At 43.1% G+C, this 10,172-nt stretch overlaps 1 protein-coding gene across 1 annotated transcript in view; it reads left to right on the top strand.

Moving 5' to 3' along the window:
* The first annotated feature begins 9,075 nt into the window (after nucleotides 1-9,075).
* tmem45a (transmembrane protein 45a) overlaps nucleotides 9,076-10,172 on the top strand; it is a 41,909-nt gene continuing 40,812 nt past the window's right edge. The window contains exon 1 of the mRNA XM_065009458.1: nucleotides 9,076-9,329. The gene's annotated coding sequence lies outside the window, so the exon portion shown is untranslated. The remainder of the gene's footprint in view (nucleotides 9,330-10,172) is intronic.

The raw sequence follows: 10,172 nt of genomic DNA, 5'->3' as shown, positions 1-10,172 counted from the left end.
AAATACATGTGTTTGTTTCAGTGGGTAGAGGTCTAACTCTCTCTGTGTGTTTCAGTGGCTAGAGGTCTAACTCTCTCTCTCTGTGTGTTTCAGTGGCTAGAGGTCTAACTCTCTCTCTCTCTCTGTGTTTCAGTGGCTAGAGGTCTAACTCTCTCTCTCTGTGTTTCAGTGCCTAGAGGTCTAACTCTCTCTCTGTGTTTCAGTGGCTAGAGGTCTAACTCTCTCTGTGTTTCAGTGGCTAGAGGTCTAACTCTCTCTCTGTGTTTCAGTGGCTAGAGGTCTAACTCTCTCTCTCTCTGTGTGTTTCAGTGGCTAGAGGTCTAACTCTCTCTCTCTGTGTTTCAGTGGCTAGAGGTCTAAATCTCTCTCTGTGTTTCAGTGGCTAGAGGTCTAACTCTCTCTCTCTGTGTTTCAGTGCCTAGAGGTCTAACTCTCTCTCTCTGTGTTTCAGTGGCTAGAGGTCTAACTCTCTCTCTCTCTGTGTGTTTCAGTGGCTAGAGGTCTAACTCTCTCTCTCTCTCTGTGTTTCAGTGGCTAGAGGTCTAACTCTCTCTCTCTGTGTTTCAGTGCCTAGAGGTCTAACTCTCTATCTCTGTGTTTCAGTGGCTAGAGGTCTAACTCTCTCTGTGTGTTTCAGTGGCTAGAGGTCTAACTCTCTCTCTCTGTGTTTCAGTGCCTAGAGGTCTAACTCTCTCTCTCTGTGTTTCAGTGGCTAGAGGTCTAACTCTCTCTGTGTGTTTCAGTGGGTAGAGGTCTAACTCTCTCTGTGTGTTTCAGTGGCTAGAGGTCTAACTCTCTCTCTCTCTGTGTGTTTCAGTGGCTAGAGGTCTAACTCTCTCTCTCTCTCTCTGTGTTTCAGTGGCTAGAGGTCTAACTCTCTCTCTCTGTGTTTCAGTGGCTAGAGGTCTAACTCTCTCTGTGTGTTTCAGTGGGTAGAGGTCTAACTCTCTCTGTGTGTTTCAGTGGGTAGAGGTCTAACTCTCTCTCTCTGTGTTTCAGTGCCTAGAGGTCTAACTCTCTCTCTCTGTGTTTCAGTGGCTAGAGGTCTAACTCTCTCTGTGTGTTTCAGTGGGTAGAGGTCTAACTCTCTCTGTGTGTTTCAGTGGCTAGAGGTCTAACTCTCTCGCTCTGTGTTTCAGTGCCTAGAGGTCTAACTCTCTCTTTCTGTGTTTCAGTGGCTAGAGGTCTAACTCTCTCTCTGTGTGTTTCAGTGGCTAGAGGTCTAACTCTCTCTCTCTCTCTGTGTTTCAGTGGCTAGAGGTCTAACTCTCTCTCTCTGTGTTTCAGTGGCTAGAGGTCTAACTCTCTCTCTCTGTGTTTCAGTGGCTAGAGGTCTAACTCTCTCTCTGTATTTCAGTGGCTAGAGGTCTAACTCTCTCTCTCTGTGTTTCAGTGGCTAGAGGTCTAACTCTCTCTCTCTGTGTTTCAGTGGCTAGAGGTCTAACTCTCTCTCTCTGTGTTTCAGTGGCTAGAGGTCTAACTCTCTCTCTGTATTTCAGTGGCTAGAGGTCTAACTCTCTCTCTCTGTGTTTCAGTGGCTAGAGGTCTAACTCTCTCTCTCTGTGTTTCAGTGGCTAGAGGTCTAACTCTCTCTCTCTGTGTTTCAGTGGCTAGAGGTCTAACTCTCTCTCTCTGTGTTTCAGTGGCTAGAGGTCTAACTCTCTCTCTCTCGGTGTTTCAGTGGCTAGAGGTCTAACTCTCTCTCTCTCTCTGTGTTTCAGTGGCTAGAGGTCTAACTCTCTCTCTCTCTGTGTTTCAGTGGCTAGAGGTCTAACTCTCTCTCTCTGTGTTTCAGTGGCTAGAGGTCTAACTCTCTCTCTCTCTGTGTTTCAGTGGCTAGAGGTCTAACTCTCTCTCTCTGTGTTTCAGTGGCTAGAGGTCTAACTCTCTCTCTCTATGTGTTTCAGTGGCTAGAGGTCTAACTCTCTCTCTCTCTCTGTGTTTCAGTGGCTAGAGGTCTAACTCTCTCTCTCTCTGTGTTTCAGTGGCTAGAGGTCTAACTCTCTCTCTCTCTGTGTTTCAGTGGCTAGAGGTCTAACTCTCTCTCTCTCTCTGTGTTTCAGTGGCTAGAGGTCTAACTCTCTCTCTCTCTCTCTGTGTTTCAGTGGCTAGAGTTCTAACTCTCTCTCTCTCTCTGTGTTTCAGTGGCTAGAGGTCTAACTCTCTCTCTCTCTCTGTGTTTCAGTGGCTAGAGGTCTAACTCTCTCTCTCTGTGTTTCAGTGGCTAGAGGTCTAACTCTCTCTCTCTGTGTTTCAGTGGCTAGAGGTCTAACTCTCTCTCTCTGTGTTTCAGTGGCTAGAGGTCTAACTCTCTCTCTCTGTGTTTCAGTGGCTAGAGGTCTAACTCTCTCTCTCTGTGTTTCAGTGGCTAGAGGTCTAACTCTCTCTCTCTGTGTTTCAGTGGCTAGAGGTCTAACTCTCTCTCTCTGTGTTTCAGTGGCTAGAGGTCTAACTCTCTCTCTCTGTGTTTCAGTGGCTAGAGGTCTAACTCTCTCTCTCTGTGTTTCAGTGCCTAGAGGTCTAACTCTCTCTCTGTGTTTCAGTGGCTAGAGGTCTAACTCTCTCTCTCTCTGTGTTTCAGTGGCTAGAGGTCTAACGTTTCCAGGTCTATCATGTTGTGACCACATCCCCATCCTTGCACTGTTCTTCTGCTCACATCAGAGTGCCCTGACTAACCTGCACCTTCTCCGGCACCTTTAAACGTATGTAAGTCTCTCCTTGAGATATTGTAGTCTTTGTTTGGACCCCAGGATGAGTAATGGGGATCCTGATAAAATACCAAAACCTCTGAGCCCCTTTCTTTACATCACTGAAGATCCATGCATCTCTCCTGATTCTCGGCATGCTACTCCTCTCCCTGATTCACAGCTATAATATCCATGCATCTCTAATAAATCTCTGCATGTAACTCCTCTCCCTGATTATATAGACTACCCTGATGATTCACTATAGGGGATAGACCATAGAATTAGGAATTAGAATTTAGGATAGACTATCTTGGATAGCTGCAAGAAGACAGACTTCCTCCTGGTTCTTGACAGCAGTTCATGGAGACAGGCTTCCTCCTGGTTCTTGACAGCTGTACATGGAGACAGGCTTCCTCCTGGTTCTTGACAGCTGTACATGGAGACAGGCTTCCTCCTGGTTCTTGACAGCTGTACATGGAGACAGACTTCCTCCTGGTTCTTGACAGCTGTACATGGAGACAGACTTCCTCCTGGTTCTTGACAGCTGTACATGGAGACAGACTTTCTCCTGGTTCTTGAATTCTTTATTTTCTATTAGTCCAATTAGTTCTAGAATTCCATACTGTATATCACTATGTTCTACTAGTCCAATTAGTTCTAGAATTTCATACTCTATATCAGGGGTCCCCAAACTTTTTCCTGTGAGGGCCACATAACTTTTCCCTTCTCTGATGGGGGGCCGGTGTCAGTTTGTAACAGAAAAAGTGTGACGATCGTAGGGGAGCTTAAAAAATGTATTGTTTTCCAGAAAGCCACACATAACCAAATAACCCTTTCCAGGTTCTTTACAGAAAAAAAGTCAGGAAACAAATAATAACACTATTAATGAAATAAATAATAACTAAATAACCCTCTCTGAGTTCTTCACAGAAAAAACAGGAAATAAATAATAACTAAATAACTCTCTCTGGGTTCTTCATAGAAAAAAAAGCCGTGGAACATTAACTTTCTGTCGTGCCATGCACAATCTTAACAGATAAAAGTTCAGCTCAGTTGTCAGAGCAGAATCTCTCTGACACATATGAGCAGTCTCTTAAAGTTCTTGTGTTCCTTCCTTATAATCCTTTTGTAGGTTCCAGTAGGCTTGTAGACACCGCTGTTTGCAGCTCTCTCTCATCAACTTCCCTGTGAAAACCACAAAAGAAGCAGGTTGAGAAACTGAACTAAGTGATACAGCACCTACACAGCACAATACATTTCACTACCAGTATGGTTGTAAAGATGGATTTTATCCCAGTAGATTTTATTATGATTATATTTGTTTATGCTCAGAATGACTCATTCAAGTCAGAAAAGTGAGCTTACCTATGTATGTTCATCAGTGTGAACTGTGGGCCTGCATCTGGCTGGTGAGAAGTTGAATATCAGGTTCCATTCTAGTTACAGCCAGTCTCAAGCACTGATGCAAATGTTCATCTGTCAATCTTGATCTCATCGGGGTTTTCAGCAGTTTCATGCGAGAAAAGGTTTTCTCGCAGATATACGTGCTGCCAAAAACTGTGGACATTTTCATTGCGTGTTTTTTGATGTTTGGATATGTGTCGTTTGGGAGGGCGGCATAGAAGTCAATGAGACTGTTGGGCTTGAATGCGTCTTTCAGAACATCACAGTTCTGTAACTCAGCCAACTCAAACTGATATGAAGGCTGGGCTTCATCAATGTCGGCAACAAAGGGGTTCTGAAAAAGACGGATTTCTTTTGCATGAACATGTAGTTCACTGAATCGCACACCGAACTCCGCCTTCAGCATTTCCAGTGCTTCCATGCACTTTTCAGCTGGGACCGGGACCGCTGGGTTCTCTGTCGACAGGTTTTGGGTAGCAGGAAGATGGACGAAGTTGCGCTTTTTCACTTGTTCCAAAAGCAGCGCTAATTTCACCTCAAATGCTTTTATGTGTGAATACATGTCGCAAATGAGTTTCCCCTCGCCTTGGAGCTGCAAGTTAAGGCTGTTAAGTATTTCTGTCACGTCTGTTAAAATGCGAGGTGCCATTTCCATTCTGGGTTGATCAGCTCTGGGACCGTTTTGTCTTTTAAATGAAGAAATGCGTTAATTTCGGGTAGCAGCTCGTAAAAACGCCTCAAAACTCTGCCCCGGCTCAGCCCGTTGTATGAGACTTTGGAGGGCTGCCAGCTCCTCGCATATCTCAAAGTTTGCGCTAACTCCACGAATAAAAATGAGTGTGTCTTGCACGTCCGTGCTCTCATCCAGTGCTAATGAAAAAAAGTCAAATTGTACTCGCCGACAGACTCGGGACACACCTCCTCCGCGACAGCATCCATACATTTCTTAACAAACTCTCCGTCAGTGAAAGGCTTACCGCTTCTTGCTATCAGTTTAGCAACCCGAAAGCTGGCCCGAACGGATGCCTGGTTCAGCTGAGCTTGGCGTACAAATGTATTCTGCTGAGATAGTAGTCCACTTTTTAGCTTTGAGAGTTTGTCTGCTCGTATTTGGCCTTGCAAGCTATCGTACTTGTCTTTGTGACGGGATTCATAGTGTCGGCGAAGATTGTATTCTTTGAATACCGCCACCGTCTCTTGACAGATGAGACAAACAGCCTTTTCTTTGCATTGAACAAAAAAAAAATAGTTTGTCCACTGCAGGTTAAATACCCTGCATTCTGAATCAATTTTTCTCTTACCTAACCTTTTCGCCATTATTCCGTTCTCTCTTTGACTAGGATTTTTTTTCTGGAGGCCAAATAGGAAAAAAATTCGATAGCGTCTCTGGTATTGTTCAGAGGGCCGGGCCAAATGTGCTGACGGGCCGTATCCGGCCCGCGGGCCGTAGTTTGGTGACCATTGCTCTATATCATTATGTTCTAGAATTCCATACTGTATTTCATACTCTATTTCACACTATGTTCTACTAGTCGGGTGCTGTAGGTGTCCTGACGGGCAGGTAGTTTTCCCAGGGTGATGCGTTGTGCAGACCGCCCTGCGGTTGCGGGTGGTGCAGTTGCCGTACTAGCCGGTTATACAGCTCGACAGGATACTCTCATCTATAAAAGTTTGAGGGTTTTAGGAGCAAAGCCAAATTTCTTCTGCCTCCTGAGGTTGAAGGGGTGCTGTTGCGCTTTCTTCACCACACTGTCTGTGTGGGTGGACCATTTCAGATCGTCAGTGGTGTGTACGCCGAGGAACTTGAAGCTTTCCACCTTCTCCCATCTATGTGGATAGGGGCGTGCTCCCTCTGCTGTTTCCTGAAGTCCACGATCAGCTCCTTTGATTTGTTGGCGTTGAGTGGGAGGCTATTTTCCTGGCAGCACTCTCCCATGGTCTTGACGTCCTCCCTGTAGGCTGTCATTTTTGGTAATCAGGTCTACTACTGTTGTGTCGTCTGCAAACTTTATGATTGAGATGGAGGTGTGCGTGGCCACGCAGTCATGGACAGAGAGTACAGGAGGGGGCTGAGCACACACCCCTGAGGGGCCTGTGTGTTGAGGATCAGCATGGCTTATGTGTTGTTACATACCCTTAGCACCTGGGGTAGGCCCGTCAGGAAGTAGCAGAGGGAGGTGTTTACTCCTGGGGTCCTTAGCTTAGTGATGAGCTTTGAGGGCACTATGGTGTTGAACGCTGAGCTGTAGTCAATAAATAGCATTCTCCCATAGGTGTTCCTTTTGTCCAGGTGGGAAAGGGCAGTGTGTAGTGCAATAGAGATTGCATCATCTGTGGATCTGTTGGTGCGGTATGCAAGTTGGAGTCGGTCTAAGGTTTCTTGGATAATGCTTTTGATGTGAGCCATGACCAGCCTTTCAAAACACTTCATGGCTACAGACGTGAGTGCTATGGGTTGGTATTCATTTAGGCAGGTTACCTTAGTGTTCTTGGGCACGGGGACTATGGTGGTCTGCTTAAAACATGTTGGTATTACAGACTCAATCAGGGAGAGGTTGAAAATGCCAGTGAAGACCCTTGCCAGTTGGTCAGCGCATGCTCGCAGTACACGTCATGGTAATCCGTCTGGCCCTGTGGCCTGGTGAATGTTGACCTGTTAATTAAAGGTCTTACTCACAATGGCTGCGGAGAGAGTGATCACACAGTCGTCTGGAACAGCTGGTGCTCTCATGCATGTTTCAGTGTTATTTGCCTTGAAGGGAGCATAGAAGTAGTTTAGCTCATCTGGTAGTCTCGTGTTACTGGGCAGCTCTCGGCTGTGCTTCCCTTTGTAGTCTGTAATGGTTTGCAAGCCCTGCCACATCCAACAAGCGTCGGAGCCGGTGTAGTACGATTCGATCTTAGTCCCGTATTGATGCTTTGCCTATTTGATGGTTCATCGGAGGGCATAGCGCGATTTCTTATAAACTTCTGCGTTAGAATCCTGCTCCTTGAAGCGGCAGCTCTAGCCTTTAGCTCAGTGTGGAAGAATCTCGGAACATATTCCAGTCTGTGGTAGCAAAACAGTTCTGTAGCTTAGCATCCGCTTCATCTGACCACTTTTTTAATGACCGAGTCACGTGGTGCTTCCTGCTTTAATTTTAGCTTGTAAGCAGGAATCAGGAGGATAGAATTATGGTCAGATTTGCCAAATGGAGGGCGAGGGAGGGCTTTGTAAGTGTCTCTGTGTGTAGAGTAAAGGTGGTCTATAGCTTTCCCCCTCTGGTTGCACACAAAAAATGCAAAAAAACGAACAAAAATCTATTTTTTTAAGGAGCATGTAAATTGTCAGCCATCTTCTCCTGGGCCAGTTCAATGCGGTGGTTTGTGCTTTCAGTTTTGCCCGAATGCTGCCATCTATCCACGGTTTCTGGTTTGGGTAGGTTTTAATAGTCACACTAGTATCACTATGTTCTACTTGTCCAATTAGTTCTACAATTCCATACTGTATATCACTATGTTCTACTAGTCCAATTATAGTTCTAGAATTCCATACTGTATATCACTATGTTCTACTAGTCCAATTATAGTTCTAGAATTCCATACTGTATATCACTATGTTCTACTAGTCCAATTATAGTTATAGAATTCCATACTGTATATCACTATGTTCTACTAGTCCAATAATATTTCTAGAATTCCATACTGTATATCACTATGTTCTACTAGTCCAATAATAGTTCTAGAATTCCATACTGTATATCACTATGTTCTACTAGTCCAATAATAGTTCTAGAATTCCATACTGTATATCACTATGTTCTACTAGTCCAATTATAGTTCTAGAATTCCATACTGTATATCACTATGTTCTACTAGTCCAATTAGTAGTATCCAGACTTGTGCAGAGCTACTGCTGTGCTAGTCCTTTTGAATACATATCTCTCAATCATTTAGCAAAACTAAACAGCAGAGCCACGTGCCCCTTCCTACCTCCCTCCCTCCTCTCACCTTGCCTTACCCACCAAGTGATCCCAGCTACACCTTTATTTATTCTGTTCACCTCCATTCTTCTCTTTATTTAACCAGCTGTCAAACAATACATTGTACATAATGTGAAATGATATTAAATTATTTGTTATTTATTATTGTAAAAAGAAAGATTTACATTATGACAGTTTTCTATCATTGAAGATTTAGGCACCATTATGACAGGTGAGCATGTTAATATTGTTTTTGACAAGTTTCTATTGTTTAATTGTTTTCAATGAAAATTACCTTTGTAATCGCTGGGAATATAATGTTAAATGTCATTTGAATTGTGTGTGCATTTGAAGAAAACACGTGGAATTGAGTGTGTGACAGCAGGTCAGGAGTTATTTTAGATAGTTCGTTTTTCCTCCAGTCATATAAAAAAATATGGTATAAAGATAAATGCAAAGACGAATAAGCGCAGCGTGACTTTCTGCACGTAGCCTTCAGAGAACTCTTGTGTCCTGCCTGTCAGCGTTCGTCTCCTAACCGCATCCAGAGTGAAGCGCAGACACGACTATCATCATGTGAACTAAAGTTGTATATTAAAACCCTTTCTGTTAATTTTCACACTATAGTCTAAAATCAAAAGGTTCTTTAATTTGGGGATAATCTTTCACAAAGTAGTGAATTAATTCATTTAAAAAAAATGAAAATGTGAGGAATATAATATTCGAATACACCATAAAGCCACATTAAAACTGGAGACCAACGAAAAATCCTAGTAGGCTACTGTATCATTGTGGATAGAATATGTATGGCGCACTACATACGTCCATCAATTGACTCAATCAACAAGTAGCGGATTTGATTTGTCTCTCTGGAGTGGGACTCCAAGCAGCCGGGGTAAAAGTGCACACGTGGAATCTCGCTCACTACAGACTGACAAGGTGTTCAGCCAATCAATGTCAGCAAGAGTGACGTCATTTGACAACGCTCAGCCAATGGTATACAGTTGAGAATGTTTCCCAAAAATGCATAAAACATCATTTACAATCATCAGAAAAGTGGTTGTGAATGTAGCTAGTTGGGAGATGGGACGACTGGTATAATAATAACCGACTCACCTCTTTGGAAGATGCTGTATGTAGGCTAATTTTCTTTTTGGAAGATGGTTAAAACTGTGCACATTGGATTAATATAAAATGTGAATGTTTCGACATACGGAACCGTTTTAGGAACTTTGGCGAACGGATATTTTTTTTGTGTGGAAACAATCTACCTACGGTAAGAAAAGTTCAGTGACTTAATGGACTTAAACTGACATTTAAGAAACAGCTGTCTACACGCTATATTAGTTCATCGACAGTTATCCTTTTAGTTTATTATCAATACATCTTTGGTGTATAGTAGCTCCTATTCTGCTTACGGTCTTATTCGGGATAAACTCTTAACATGGACCTTTGATATCCTGCTCACGAGTATCCCTGTATTCATGAATAAACATAATAGTCCTCATTTAAATTCATACGGATTAAATTGAGTAGTAACTGAAATATGGACACTGGCTGTAGGTCTATAACCTCTCAAATGTAGCGTTATATAATATTAATTCCTGCAGAATTATGCATTTCTTGCAGTAAAAATGATAAAATAACATTTGTTCTGTCTCGGGAACAGGAGTGGAGAAATATTTCTTTCTTTCAGCATCTCTTGAGAAAATGGGAATGCGCTGTAATGTGTTGTCTTTGACACTGTTATGCAAGCCAACAGTATTTCAACCACATCAAATATGCACACAAGACCAACTGTCCTATCAGAAAGGTGTTTCATCATTTCCTCAGCTTTTCTTTTCCTTAAAACCAGTCAAACTGATGACATTGGACGTTTTGAACAGGACCAATCTTTCCACTGTTTTGGAGTTAATACGTTTTCTACCCGGTCCCTAAACGAAACAGACAACTTTACCGATGTTAACTAGATTACTAATACATTAATTCTATCGATGTAAGACATTATTCTGGTGAGCACTATACGTTATTTAGTCTCATAGGGCAACAATTTATGACAGAAGAGAAGCTGCATGTATCTAACTATATAGTTGACGAACAAATGGCCTACCAAATGTCC

The sequence above is a fragment of the Oncorhynchus nerka genome, linkage group LG25 (genome assembly GCF_034236695.1).
Source record: "Oncorhynchus nerka isolate Pitt River linkage group LG25, Oner_Uvic_2.0, whole genome shotgun sequence".
Taxonomy (NCBI): Eukaryota; Metazoa; Chordata; class Actinopteri; order Salmoniformes; family Salmonidae; genus Oncorhynchus; species Oncorhynchus nerka.
The sequence above is the reverse complement of the archived record's forward strand: the minus strand, read 5'-3'. Positions and strand labels throughout refer to the sequence as shown.